General features: G+C 39.3%; 1 protein-coding gene across 1 annotated transcript in view; it reads left to right on the top strand.

Moving 5' to 3' along the window:
- Nucleotides 1-14386, top strand: part of ILRUN (inflammation and lipid regulator with UBA-like and NBR1-like domains) — a 111653-nt gene that overhangs the window by 30232 nt on the left and 67035 nt on the right. The window lies entirely within an intron of this gene.

Below are 14386 nucleotides of genomic sequence, written 5' to 3'. Positions count from 1 at the left end.
GTAGGAGAGAGCGCTCTATGGATTTACTACACTACTCTCCCCCCCCCCCCTCCCAACCGTTTGAATTAAATTGCAAACATCAGGACATTCACCCCTTGGTCCTTAAGCAAAGGGCATCATCCTACATACATGGTCGGCAAACTGCGGCTCACGAGCCACATGCGGCTCTTTGGCCGCTTGAGTGTGGCTCTTCTACAAAATAACACGGCCTGGGCGAGTCTATTTTGAAGAAGTGGTGTTAGAAGAAGTTTAAGTTTAAAAAATTTGGCTCTCAAAAGAAATTTCAGTCGTTGTACTGTTGATATTTGGCTCTGTTGACTAATGAGTTTGCCAACCACTGTCATAACTGCAGTATCATTGTCGCTCCCAAGGAATTTAGCATGTAAACAATAGGATTGTATATTGTAATCTAGTCCATATCTAGATTTCCTATTCCCAAAATGCCCTTTATAAGCCCCTCTCCCCCAGTCCAGCATCTTAAGCATTTAATGTTCAATTTGGTTGTCATGTCTCTTTAGTAGTCTTGAATCTAGAACAGTTCCCTTATGTTATTGACATTTTTTTGAATCCAGACCACTTGTACTCTAGTGTTTTCCATATTGTTGATTATTTTATCACAATTAGATTCAGGTTTAACTTTGTTTTTTTGCTAGAAATAATACATAAATGATTCTGTGTCTTCCATTGTATCACATCAGGAGGCATGTGCTAAATTAGAGTATTTGGTTAAGATAATGGCCACCTGCTTTTCTCCTTTGTAATTAATAAGTAATCTGTGAGAGACTGTGAGGATATCATTTCCCCCCAGCAATATTTCTTCCATCTTTTAAAAATATCAATTTTTCATCCTTTCCTGAGTCATTTATTGCATAAGTGGTTGCAAAAAGGTAATTTCCTAATTCTGTTGTTCCTTTATTTATTAGTTGGTGGTCTCCTGTAAAGATATTACTGATTTTTTAAAATTTTTTATTAATTTTAAAAATTATTATTATTTTTTGCTGATTTTTTAAATGGAACTTATCAAGTTAGAGCCATGAAGGATTTTATGGTGAAAGAAGCAAAATTTTGGTTATTTTTTGGTATATCGTAACAGTGTGGACTTAAGTGTATTTGCTCTTTAAAGAGAATAATCTCCTTGAATTTGTGAAGCTTGAAATACAGAAACTCGTTTGCTGAGTTTCCATTATTTGGGATGTTTGCTGCTTTTCTCTGAGAGATTACACTTTTTCAGGAGGAATCTGAAAAGACTACATGTAATTTTTTTTCTCCTTAGTTTTTCTTTGTAAACCAAAATGGATAGTCTCCCCTTACCCCATGTTTCTTTGGATGGCTTTTTGATTGATTTTTTTGGTAGTAATTTAACTGGTGTTAATTATGCAGTGTCATGCAAAGTAGCCTATTTTTAAGAATCCTTCTGTAATGTATAAGAAATGTCATAATTGGATGAGGTGTTTAAACCTGACTTCTTGTCATCTGAATACCTCGTTGTCCAGGACATTAAAACATTAACAGAGTATGTGAGAATGTTTGCAAGTATCACAGGACTTTTAAAGGAAATCTTCTTTAAATATTGTCTTTCTTGTTTTCTCAATGATTACTTCTACTAAAAATGTCAGCAGTCTCTGATGTATTTATACTGTAATTTTATTAGTTTTTAAAGGAAAAAGAGGCCCTAGCTGGTTTGATTCTGGTCAGTTGCAGGCGTGTGTAGGAGGCAACTGATTGATGTGTCTCTCTCTTAACTAATGTCTCTCCCCCTCCCTTCCACTCTCTCTGAAAATCAATGGGGGAAAAATATCCTCCGGTGAGGATTAACAACAACAAAATCCTATCTAATAAAAGAGTAATATGCAAATTGACCATCACTCCAACACACAAGATGGCTGCCCCCATGTGGTCAAAGATGGCCACCCCCATGTGGACACAAGATGGCCACCACAAGATGGCCGGCAGGGGAGGGCAGTTGTGGACAATCAGGCCAGCTGGGGAGGGCAGTTGGGAGGGACCAGGCCTGTAGAGGAGGGCAGTTGGGGGCAACCAGACTGGCAGGGGAGGGCAGTTAGGGGTTACTGGGCCGGCAGGGGAGGGCAGTTAGGGGCAATCAGGCCAGCAGGGGAGCAGTTAGGCATTGATCAGCTGCAGGGGAGTGGTTAGTTAGGGGGTGATCAGGCTGGCAGGTAGGCGAGTGGTTGGGAGCCAGCAGTCCTGGATTGTGAGAGGGATGTCTGACTGCCTGTTTAGGCTCAATTCCACCGGGTTCGGGCCTAAACGGGCAGTAGGACATTTCTTTTTTTTTTTTTTTAATATTTTATTGATTTTTTACAGAGAGGAAGAGAGAGGGATAGTGAGTTAGAAACATCGATGAGAGAGGACCATCGATCAGCTGCCTCCTGCACACCCCCCACTGGGGATGTGCCCGCAACCAAGGTACATGCCCTTGACCGGAATCGAACCTGGGACCCTTGAGTCCACAGGCCGACGCTCTATCCACTGAGCCAAACCGGTTTCGGCTGGACATTTCTTGAGGGGTCCCAGATTGGAGAGGGTGCAGGCTGGGCTGAGGGACACCCCCACCCGTTTGAGAATTTTGTGCACTGGCCTCTAGTAGTAGTAGTAGTAGTAGTAGTAGTAATAATAATAATAATAATAATAATAATAATATAATAATAAAGGGAAAAGTGACTTGGTCCCCTCAGGTTCTTGGACTATCATAAAGTCTGACTTTAATCATATTCTTTCTCCAAGTTAATTCTAATTTAATTTAGTCCCCTAACTCTAAGTGTGTAGCTTTTAAAGGTACCTATCTTACAGACAGATACCTAAGAGCAGCCAAATATACCTACAAGGTATTGGAGATGGGTTGGCTGGAGAAAGAATAGAGTTGGCATTAAATGCCATGTGGCATTTTTGGTAGTGATGGTAGTATTGTTTTGGTTTTATCATATTAAATAGAACTTGACTAAGGTTTATTTACCTTTTGGTTCCGAGAGAATAAGATTGATAACATAGGGCTTTAGATTCTTTTATTTTTATTTATTTATTTATTTATTTTAAAATATATTTTATTGATTTTTTACAGAGAGGAAGGGAGAGGGATAGAGAGCTAGAAACATCGATGAGAGAGAAATATCGACCAGCTGCCTCCTGCACACCCCCCACCGGGGATGTGCCCGCAACCAATGTACATGCCCTTGACCGGAATTGAACCTGGGACCTTTCAGTCCGCAGGCCGACGCTCTATCCATTGAGCCAAACCCGTTTTGGCATTGGCACTTTTTATCTTTTTTTAAAAATCGAAAGTTTCTGTCTGGCTGGCCTGGTTCAGTGGTTGAGCGTTGACCTATGAACCAGGAGGTCACAGTTCGATTCCCAGTCAGCACATGCTCGGATTGCGGGCTCGATCCCCAGTGTGGGGCGTGCAGGAGGCAGCCAATTGATACTTCTCTCTCATCATTGATGTTTCTATCTCTCTCTCTCTCTCCCTTCCTCTCTGAAATCAATAGCAAAAAAAAAATATTTTTAAAAAATCAAAAGTGCTTAAATAAATAAATAAATAAATAAATAAAATGAACATCTTTTTAAAAAATACTTTTAGCCCTGACTGGTTTGGCTCAGTGGATAGAGTGTCGGCCTGCGGACTGAGAGGTCCCAGGTTCAATTCTGGTCAAGGGCATGTACCTTGGTTGCAGGCATATCCCCAGTAGGAGGTGTGCAAGAGGCAGCTGATGGATGTTTCTATCTCATCGATGTTTCTAACTCTCTATCCCTCTCCCTTCCTCTCTGTAAAAAAAATCAATAAAATATATTTAAAAAAATATATTTTTATTGATTTCAGAGAGGAAGGGAAAGGGAGAGATAGAAACATCAATGATGAGAAAGAATCATTGATTGGCTGCCTCCCTGCAACTCGTTTATGTGCCCCTGACCGGAATTGAACCCTGGACTCTTCAGTCCGATGGCTGACGCTGTGTCCACCGAGCCAAACCAGCTAGGGAAAAATAAACATATCTTTAATGGATATTTGAGTTCTTGAAAGCAGAATTATGAAGAAGGAAATGACAGCAGAAAACAGCACCTTTTAAAATTGTAATCTTTCTTTAATTTGCCTTAGTATTCATAGTTTTTGTCTTTGATGATTTACATTATCAAATATATAGTAAATAGAATAATACAATGGGTAACCATTGTATTAGTTTTTTAAAAACAATAAATCTTTATTGTTCAGATTATTACAATTGTTCCTCCCCCCCCCCATAGCTCCCCTCCACCAGGTTCCCACCCCACCCTCTGCCCTTACCCCCTACCACTGTCCTCATCCATAGGTGTATGATTTTTGTCCAGTCTCTTCCCACACCCCCCGCACCCCCCCCCCCCCCCCCGAGAATTGTCAGTCCACTCCCTTTCTATGCCCCTGGTTCTATTATATTCACCAGTTTATTCTGTTCATCAGATTTTTTTTATTCACTTGATTTTTAGATTTACTTGTTGATAGATATGTATTTGTTGTTCATAATTTTTATCTTTACCTTTTCTTCTTCCTCTTCTTAAAGAATACCTTTCAGCATTTCATATAATACTGGTTTGGCGGTGTTGAACTCCTTTAGCTTTTTCTTATCTGTGAAGCTCTTTATCTGACCTTCAATTCTGAATGATAGCTTTACTGAGTAGAGTAATCTTGGTTGTAGGTTCTTGCTATTCATCACTTGGAATATTTCTTGCCACTCCCTTGTGGCCTGCATAGTTTCTGTTGAGAAATCAGCTGACAATCGTATGGGTGCTCCCTTGTAGGTAACTGTTTTTCTCTTGCTGCTTTTGATATTCTCTCTTAGTCTTTTGCCCTTGGCATTTTAATTATGATGTGTCTTGGTGTGGTCCTCTTTGGATTTCTTTTGTTTGGTGTTCTGTGTGCTTCCAGGACTTGTAAGTCTATTTGTTTCACCAGGTGGGGGAAGTTTTCTGTCATTATTTCTTCAAATAGGTTTTCAATATCTTGCTCTCTCTCTTCTTCTGGCACCTCCATAATTCGGATGTTGGTACGCTTGAAGTTGTCCCAGAGGCTCCTTACACTATCTTCATATTTTTGGATTCTTTTTGTTTTTTGCTTTTCTGGTTGGGTGTTTTTTGCTTCTTTGTATTTCAAATCTTTGACTTGATTCTTGCGATTCTCTAGTCTGCTGTTGGATCTCTGTATGTTATTCTTTATTTCAGTGTATGCTTAATTTCTAGTTGGTCCTTTTTCATATCCTCGAGGGTCTCACTAAATTTATTGGCCTTTTCTAAAAAATTCTTGAAAAACCTTATAACCGTGGTTTTGAACACTATATCCAGTCATTTGCTTTCCTTTAATTCTTTCATTTGTGACCTGTTTCTTTGTCTCCACATTTTGGCTGCTTCCCTGAGTTGATAGAGTGGCTTTGTGTACTAGGTGTCCTATAGTGCCCAGTGGCTCAGCCTCCCCAGTTACCTGAGGTGGACACTCTTGGTGCACCCCTTTGTGGGCTGTGTGCACAGTCTTGTTGTAGTTAAGCCTTGATTGTTGTTGGTATCACTGAGAGGAATTGACCTCCAGTCCAATTGGCTGTGAAGATCAGCTGTTTCTACGCTGGGTGAACTTCTGTGGTGGAGACATCCTTATGAGGCAAGACTTGCTTCAGTGGGGCTTTGGTGCTCACTGAGTCTGCCCCCTGAGTGTGTCCCTTATGGATCTGAGGAGTTGTAATCTGGATGGTCCTACTCTGACCACTGGGTACACTGGCTCTTGGATCTCCAAGGAGGTACTAATTTAGCCTCTGCCTGAGGCCACCCAGCAGGAGCTATGGAGAGATCTGCAGATTCCTCTTCTTTGTTTGGGTTTTGGAGGTGCCCAGACGAGGCCCTGCTGTGAAGCTGCTGTGGGGCCTTGGGCCTTCTTTTGGTTGTGCTGGGTCTCACCGACTCAGCTGCAGTTTGTTAGGTAAGTTTAGAATTTTAAGGACCAGGCCATTCATATGCAAAAGCCTCTGGGCTCAGCTTGGATGGGGCGGAGTCTCAGGGTGGAGCAAGCAGCAATAGCTTTGTGGGTCGGGATCTCAGGGCGGAACAAACCGCAATGGCTTCCCATCAGCCCTGCCTTAAGAGGCCCCCTGGTCTCAGTGTCCCGCAGTAATTGTTTCAAGCACCTCTGAGAGAAAGCTGCCCTCGAGTTTTGCCTGCTGCCAGACAGTCCAGTTTCTCCCTGTATGAGTTTGGGTCCCCAGAGTCTCGCCCGAAACTGGAGTTCAGAGCAGTCGGGAGCGTTTGTCTCCCTCCCGATTGAGAAAGCTAGCCACGTACTCAGTTGCCAGCCCTCTCCGCGTGCACGCCTCCATACCTCTGCCTTTACTTCCGCAGCTCCTGTGAGTCTCAGTGTGCTTTTCTCTTCCCTTCTAGTTGTAGAATTTCCACTCATCCAGCCTTTCTGTGAATCTGGAAGGTGTCTGTTTTGTCTTTTAGTCGTAGTTTTGAAATTGTTTTACGAGGCAGCAGTTCAGGTGTTTGCCTATGCCGCCATCTTGGTTTCTCCCCCATTGTATTAGTTTTTTGTTATTGTAATAAATAACGACAAACTTAGTGGTTTAAAAAAACACCAATTTCTTATTTCACAGTTACAGAGTTCAGAAGTCCAATATGGGTCTCACTGGGCTAAAATCAAGGTGTTACCACATCTGTCTTCTTGCTGGAGAATCCATTTCTTTGTCTTTTTCTGCTACTAGGGGTCACATGTATTCCTCGGTTTATGGTGGTCTATGGTCTCATTACTCATTCTTCAAAGCCAGCAGATTGTACAAGTCCTTCTTCTTCTTTTTTTAAAAATTTGTGTTGTTTTACTTTTTTGTTCTTTAAAAAGATATCTTTATTGCTGAGAGTATTACAGGTGTCCCCCCGCCCCCCATTTCCCACCCCACCCCAGGCCTTCACTATCCCCTATTGTCTGTGTCTGTAGGTAATGCATATATGCATATAGGATCTTTGGTTAATCTCTCCCCCTCTCCACACACCCCTTCCTTCTGAGATTCATCAGTCTGTTCCATGTTTTCATGTCTCTGATTCTATTTTATTCACCAGTTTATTTTGTTCATTAGATTTCTTGTTTATTTATATTTATCTTTAATTTCAATTATTGATAGATATGCATTTATTGCCATTTTACTGTTCATATTTTATATATATATTTTTTTTTTTTTTTTTCTTCTTCTTCCTCTTCTTAAGAATACCCTTCAACATTTCATGTAATACTGGTTTGGTGGTGATGAACTCCTTTAGCTTTTTCTTGTCCGTGGAGCTCTTATCTGATATTCACTTCTAAATGATAGCTTTTTGGGTAGAATAATCTTGGTTTTAGGTCTTTGCTATTCATCACTTTGAATATTTCTTGCCACTCCCTTCTGGCCTGCAAAGTTTCTGTTGAGAAATCAGCTGACAGTCATATGGGTACTCTCTTGCTGGCAACTAACTGCTTTTCTCTTGCTGCTTTTAAGATTCTCTCTTTGTCTTTAACCCTTGGCATTTTAATTATGATGTGTCTTGGTGTGGGTATCTTTGTGTTCCTCTTGTTTGGGCATCTTTGCACTTCCTGGACTTATAACTCTATTTCTTTTACTAAGTAGTGGACGTTTTCTGTCATTATTTCTTCTAATAGGTTTTCGATATCTTGCTCTTTCTCTTCTTCTTCTGGCACCCCCATAATGCAAATGTTGGTACTCTTGAAGTTGTCCCAGAGGCTCCTTACACTATCTTCATATTTTTGGATTCTTTTTTTCTCTGGTGTTTTTTGCTTCCTCATATTCCAAGTCGTTAATTTGATTCTCGAATCTTCTACTGTTGAATCCCTGTAAATAATTCATTTTAGTTAGTGTATGCTTAATTTCTAACGCTTCTTTTTCATGTCCTTGACATTCTCACTAGTATTCTTGTAAGTCTCACTAAGTCCCTTGAAACTCTCATTAAGATCCTTGAGCAACCTTGAACTTTGTATTGAGTAGTTTGCTTGCTTCCATTTCATTTAGTTTTTTCCCCCTGGAGATTTCTTTTGTTCTTTCATCTGTGACATGTTTCTTTGTCTCTACATTTTGGCGGCTTACCTGTGGCGCCCTAGGGAATCACCAGGGCAGAGTGAACAGTGTGAGATACACTGATGGAAACTCAGATATGGCTGCCTGTGAGCTCTGTGATGGGGGTAGGTCCCAGCATAGGAATAATGACCCCTGAGAATACCCCTGTCTGGGAGAAAGCTTCCCCCTAGTTCCTGCCCTGGTGCCAGACAGTCCAGTTCCTCCCTGTATGTCCCTGGATTTCCCCAAAGCCGCCTTCTGGTGCTGAAGCCAGATCGTGTGAATTTGTGCGCCTTTAAGAGGAACACCTGGCACTCTTGCAGCCTCTGTGTCACTCAGCCACAATCCCCACTGGTTTTTACAGCTTGAAGTTACGGGAACTTCTCTTCCAAGCTCTGGAGCCCTGGGCTGGGGGTCTGGTGTGGGACTGGAACCTTCTGCTTCTCTTGGAAGGCCTTGGAGATATTCCTCCTGATTAAAAAACACACCTCCGCCCCTCCTACCAATCTCAGTGTGCTTCTTCTTTACTTCTCTAGTTGTAGGACTTCCATTCAGTAAGATTTCAGGCAGTCAGGCAGTTCTGAATGATGGTTGTTCTGTATTTTAGTTGTAATATTCATGTTGTTGTGGGAGGCAGCATTTACCTATGTTGCCATCTTGGTTCTTTGCAAAGTCCTTCTTATTGCTGTCCCTCTGGTTCTGTCTTCCTTTTCTCTCACACTCTTCTTTTTTTTAAAAAAAAAATATATTTTATTGATTTTTACAGAGAGGAAGGGAGAGGGACAGAGAGTTAGAAACATCAATGAGAGAGAAACATCAATCAGCTTCCTCTTGCACTCCCCCTCTTGGGGATGTGCCTGCAACCAAGGTGCATGCCCTTGACCGGAATCGAACCTGGGACCCTTGAGTCCGCAGGCCGACACTCTATCCACTGAGCCAAACCGGTTAGGGCTCTCTCACACTCTTAAGGAAGTGATCACATGGAGGTTTACCTGGATTATCCAGAATAATTTTCCTGTTTTCAGGTCAGCTGACTAGCAAATCTAATTCCCTGTTGCCATGTAGAATAACATGTTTACACATTATAGGGATTAGGATATTATTGAGATGATGACAGTGTTCTAAAACATGGTGTGGTTTTACAGTTTTTTACTAAAATCATTGAAATGTACAATTGAAATAGGTGAATTTTATGCTACATAAATTTTTTTCTTTATTGATTAAGGTATTACATGTGTGTCCTCATCCCCCCATTAGCCCCCCACGCCCTATGCTACATAAATTTTACTTCAGTGAAATTGAGTGTGTTTTTTGTTTGTTTTTTGAAAACATTTAGATGTTCTCCTTTGCTTTTAGGAGTAAGTCCAGATTTCCTAATGAAGCCATCAAGTACATGAAAAGTGTTTAAGATCATTGGTAAATGCAAATCAAAACCACAGTTAGATATCACTCTATATTCACGAGGATGGCTGTAATGAAAAAAAAAAAAAGTATTGGTGAAGCTGTGGATTAATAGGGAAAACGCATATATTGTTTGTGGAAATGTAAATAAAATGGTTCAGCTACTGTGGACAGTTTGTCAGTTCTTCAAAAAATTAAACATAGAATTACCATATGACCCAGCAGTTCTACTCCTAGGTATATATTCAAAGAAATAAGTACATATATATATACCCACACAGACACTTGTATATGAATGTTTATAGTGGCATTACTCATAATAGTCAAAAGGTAAAGCCCGGCTGGTGTGGCTCAGTGGTTGAGCATCGACCCATGAAGCAGGAGGTTATTGGCTCAAGTCCCAGTCAGGGCACATGCCCAGGTTGCGGGCTTTATCCCTGGTGGGTTATTCAGGAGGCGGCTGATTGATGTTCCTCTCTCATCAATGTTTCTATCTCTCCCTCTTTCTCCCTCTCTCTTAAAAAATTAATAAAAACATATTTTTTTTTTTACAAAAATTAGAAACACCCAGATGCTCATCATATAAACAAAATATGGTATGTACATACAATAGAATATTATTCAGCCATATGCTTCCATTTGGGATGAATCTTGAAAACATTTTAATTGAAAGAAGCCAGACAGAAGATCGCATATTGATTTTATGATCCCTTTTATAAAAATTATCCAAAATAGGCAAATTTATAGAGACAGAAAGCAGATTAGTGGTTGCCAGGGGAGGAAAAATGAGGAATGGGTACTTAATGGATATAGGGTGTTCTCTTTTTTTTTTTATTGATTTTTTCTTTTTTTTTTTTTTAAAGAGAGGAAGGGAGAGGGAGTCAGAAACATCGATGAGAGAGAAACATCCATCAGCTGCCTCCTGCACACCCCCTACTGGGGATGTGCCCGCAACCAAGGTACATGCCCTTGACCGGAATCGAACCCGGGACCCTTGAATCCGAAGGCCCATGCTCTATCCACTGAGCCAAACCGGTCAGGGCTAGGGTGTTCTCTTTTTATTTTTTTTATTTTACTGATTTTTTACAGAGAGGAAGGGAGAGGGATAGAGAGTCAGAAACATCGATGAGAGAGAAACATCAATCAGCTGCCTCCTGCACACCTCCCACAGAGGATGTGCCGCATTCAAGGTATATGCCCTTGACCGGAATTGAACCTGGGACCTTTCAGTTTGCAAGCTGACGCTCTATGCACTGAGCCAAACCGGTTAGGGCGATATAGGGTGTTCTTAATGGGTATAAGGTGATAAAAAAGTTTTGTAACTAGAGAGAGATGGTGTTTGCACAGCATTATGAATGCACTAAATGCCACCAAATTATATACTTTTTAAAGTAATTGTATGTTATGTATATTTTACACCAGCATTGTTTTTTTTAAAGGAAGAATAGTTTGATCCTGACATATTATCAGAGTCACTTAGAAACTAAACTTCTGCCCTGCCGTTGTGGCTCGGTGGTTGAGCATCAACCTGTCAACCAGGAGGTCATGGTTCAATTCCCAGTCAGGGCACCTGTCTGGATTTCAGGCTTGATCCCCAGGAGGGAGTGTGCAGGAGACAGCCAATCAATGATTCTCATAATTGATGCTTCTATCTCTCTGTTCTTCTCCCTTCCTCTCTGAAATTAATAATTTACATTTATATATGTATGAAACTAAACTTCTGTAATGCTAGTGTTAAATTTGTGTCCTCAGCCTGCTTTTTAAAAATAAAAAAACAAGAGAAGCCAATTTTATTATCTCAGATTACAAGAATACCCAATGTTAGATAGCCCTGGGGTTGCCTAATTTTGTGGTTCAATTATAGCATCAAAGACACAGCAATAATTTCCCTCTTTTTGATCTATCATCCTCAGTATATCAGCCTCATTATTGGGTCTCCTGAGGTTCCCAGTAGATTCCTTCATGTTCCCAAGATGGTTGTAGTAATTCTGTGCACTTTTTACATTTACCTTTTTATTATAAACTTTTCAAGCCTATATGAAAAATGTAAAGAATCGTAGTGTCTATACCCTTATGTTTACCATCTAGATTCAACATGGTTGACATTTTTGACCTAATTTTTTTTCTATATATAAATTTTTTTGTCATTTGAAGGTGGTAAACATCATGATTCTTCACTGTTAATTATTTCAGCATGCTTCTCCTAAAATAAGGACATCTTCTTACAGAACCACATACTAAGATACTGAGGTACTGTACAAAAATTCTATACTAATAAAAATATCCAGTTCATATTTAAAGTTACTCAGTTGCTCCCAAATGCATATTTTATAACCTTTAAAAAAAATCAGAATCCAATTAATGACTTAAAGGAAAAATAGTTTGATCCTGACATATTAGCCAAAGACACTTAGCAACTATGCTCCTACAATGCCAGTATTGAATTTCTGTGTTCTATATTGCATTTGGTTGTTATGTCTTTTTAAATCCAGAACAGTGCCACCACCTTGCCTTTTCATGCTTGTGTTTTACTTTCTATTTGGAAAAGGTTTAATTGCTGTGATAGAAGGACCAGTTCTAAAATGTAGTAAGATTAGTGGGTCAATAAATAGCCAGGAAAAGAAGAGAGAAGAAATAATCTTGGACTTGCTAGGTCTCTAAGAAGTGTATAAATGCTGGTATGGCCCTGGCTGGGTAGCTTAGTTCAAGCATATCAAACTCGCAGCCCACGGGCTGCATGCGGCCCACAATGAATATTTTTGCGGCCCAGCCAATATAACTATAAGAAACATTTTAATAAAAATTTCATAACTTAATTTTTACAATATCCTGTTATATGTAATTATTAATAATGACTTACAATGTTCGCTAATGGCTGATTACTATAATTGTGTTGCATTCATTTCCCTTAAGCGCCTATGTGCACCATTTCTCTCCACTAACACTAGCAGCGAATATTTTAGCAGCCGATTGCCACGCCATTAGTCTTGTATTGACTTGTTTGGTGTGTGCAACAGGAAATATTTCGCTTTCTGAGAACAAGAAAAATAGGTTTATTTGCGTTACGCTTATTTGTGCAGTTATTCAGTGTCTGGTAAGTTAATGTCCAATAAAAATACTACTTTTTATTTAAATGTTCTATTTATGTTAACGATTACTCATTTATTTTAGTCTTTTATATTTAGCATGTCTCTATCAAAATCTACGTTCTATTAAATTGAAGCTTTTGTTTTTTTGTGGCCCACATAAACTTACACCTTGTTTATTTCGTCCGTGTTAGCCTTTGAGTTTGACATGCTTGGCTTAGTTGGTTAGAGCGTGGTCCTGATAGGCCAAGGTTTCAGGTTAGATAACTTGGTCAGGGCACATACAAGAACCAATGAGTGACTGCATAAATAAGTGGAATAACAAATTGATGTCCGTCTCCCCGCCTCCTCTGCCTTCTTCTCTCTCTAAAGTCAATTTTTTTTAAAATGCTAGTGAGACCTTTGTTGTTCTTCTTAATGGAATTTTCCACAAGTTCTTTTTTCTTAATGTCTTCACATACTAAATAGTATCCATGTGTTAATTTTTAGGTTTTAAAATAGTGAGGATTTTCTTTAGCCCATTTCCTATTCTCTACCTACAGTCATCTTTCTGTTTTAATGAAATTCTCATTTTCTTTTCAGGTCATAAAAGTTACGACAGTCTTAAATACATATTTTTGGGCCCCTCTTTTTGGTCTTCCATGTTAGATTCCAGTTGAGTTGATGTTTGATGTTGGAAAGCCCTAGTAAGAAGCACCATCTGTTTTGCTGATCCTTTTTTTTTTCTTCTTCTTTTTTATATCTCGATCCTTTTTTTTAGTCAGGTTTTTCTTCCTCCTGATCCTGGGGAGGGAAACTTTGGGATGAGTATTGCTTTATGCCCAAGGATGTTATTGTCCATGCTTCATTGGATTGGTTCATTATTCTGATTTCCCATTTTAATTTGTGACCAGACAAGATGGGCTGTTTTCTCTTTCTCATTATTTGTATCATTTTGAATTTCCTAATCAGAGAATGGAAATAGAAGGTATCTAATTATATGTCCTTGAGAATCTGAGACTTCTGGCATTCCTTTTTTAATTCTGATTTCCTGACTTCAACTGTTTTTTACCCCCATATTTTTGGGTGATGTTCCTGACTGTATATTCAATATATAGATTACTTTTCTTTATAAGACCAATAATCTGACTTATGTATGTATACAGAGTACAAAAATAAATGTTCTCTTTGTAAATACATGCAACATTATTTGACCACTTTCAAGAATTCAGCTTAACAAGAAGGTTAAAACTATTGTGTTTATAGAATTCATGATGGAAATTAATATGTTCTTAAGAAAATCAGATGTTCAGAGTGTTACTAGATAATTAGAAAATTCCAGGTAAGTTAAAAACTGTTATGCTTTTGAATATATATGGTTCAAAATTGTATTATTAACTGATTCTATAATAAAAATTATAAATAATAGTACATTTTACTAATAGCCAAGAGCAAGTTATTTACCTGTCAGTTCATCTGTGTCTTCATAAAATGAAGGTTGGGCAATATTGCTTTCTGAGTTACAAAATTGCATTTCATCGGGGAACACATATCAACATCACCAAATTCTTTTACTCTGAATTGTGTTAAGCTGATAATCAGTGCAGTTGAAATAGTATTGTGCACCAAGCCCATTTTTTCAGCCCAAGTAGAAAAAGTTGCCTTGGACTGATAGCCTCAGCGTGAGAGGCAGTTGACAGTTGGAGTTTTCCTTGTTTGCATGTCCCTGGTTTGTTACAAAATCTTTTCTTAGAGGCAGGGGCTTTCCCTGTGTTGCTATCTGTTATATTGCTGGTTCCAAGTAGAGTGCCTAGCACATGAATAAATGCTCATTAATTAAATATTTGTTGA

Source organism: Eptesicus fuscus, chromosome 10 (assembly GCF_027574615.1).
Source record: "Eptesicus fuscus isolate TK198812 chromosome 10, DD_ASM_mEF_20220401, whole genome shotgun sequence".
In the NCBI taxonomy this organism is placed as follows: Eukaryota; Metazoa; Chordata; class Mammalia; order Chiroptera; family Vespertilionidae; genus Eptesicus; species Eptesicus fuscus.
The sequence above is the reverse complement of the archived record's forward strand: the minus strand, read 5'-3'. Positions and strand labels throughout refer to the sequence as shown.